The sequence below is a fragment of the Nannospalax galili genome, unplaced genomic scaffold, assembly GCF_000622305.1.
Source record: "Nannospalax galili isolate Female #2095 unplaced genomic scaffold, S.galili_v1.0 scaffold4782, whole genome shotgun sequence".
Classification (NCBI taxonomy): Eukaryota; Metazoa; Chordata; class Mammalia; order Rodentia; family Spalacidae; genus Nannospalax; species Nannospalax galili.
The window spans coordinates 22598-23567 of NW_008347739.1; the positions used below are offsets into that span (position 1 = coordinate 22598).

At 42.1% G+C, this 970-nt stretch overlaps 1 protein-coding gene across 1 annotated transcript in view; it reads right to left on the reverse strand.

Annotated features, from left to right (window-relative positions):
* LOC103743127 (threonine aspartase 1-like) overlaps window positions 1-970 on the reverse strand; it is a gene marked incomplete at its 3' end in the record, with an annotated part of 35086 nt that overhangs the window by 6987 nt on the left and 27129 nt on the right.

Genomic DNA, 970 nt, shown 5'->3' on the forward strand with positions numbered 1-970 from the left:
TCTAGTTCAGGGAGCATATAAGGCCATCAGACAGACAAACCCCAACCTAACTGAATCTTGTTGGCTATACCTAGCAGCAGCACCTCCTTATTACAAAAGTATAGCTATATTAGGGACATTCAATAATACCACCTCAACCGATCAATGCCATAGAGAAACCCCTCATCCCCTAACTCTTACAGAAGTCTCAGGATCTGGACTCTGTCTAGGAAACCCACCTTCATCTCACACCCACCTTTACAACTCCACTATGCCTGTACCCTCAGGGGAAGGAAATTATCTCCTACCTCAACAAGGGACTTGGTGGGCATGCAATTCTGGGTTAACTCCATGTGTAGCTAGTATGGTCCTTAAAACCTCTCTCTCAGAAGTCGTACTACAGAATAGAAGAGGGCTAGATCTACTTTTCCTCAAGGAAGGAGGACTCTGTGCAGCCCTAGGAGAAGAATGTTGCTTTTATGCAGATAACTCTGGAGTTGTTAAAGATTCCATGTCTAAACTCCACCAGAGACTAGATAAAAGACAAAAAGAACGTGAATCTACACAAGGATGGTTTAAAGGATGGTTTAATAAAAGCTCCTAGTTAACTACCTTAGTGTCTACCCTAATAGGCCCCCTAATAATTCTCTTCCTTCTTTTAACTTTCGGACCATGTATACTCAATAGATTGCTACAATTCATCAGGGACCGATTATCAGTGACTCAGGCTTTGGTCCTTACTCAGCAATACCATGCTCTAAACAGAACCTAACAGAAATGCAGAATGACACTCAGGATCAACCATGTGTTTGCTGTGATGGAATTAAATCAGAGCCCCCCCAGATTAAAGTGAACTGAAACTAAGTCTCCCAGGCTATATTCTGGGAAGCTGTACAAGGAAGTAAAAAGAAAATAATTCTAACTGTAGAAAAGAAAAGATGACCTTTTCATGCTTCCTTGCCCAAGCTGGAAAAATCTCCCTCCCACTTCT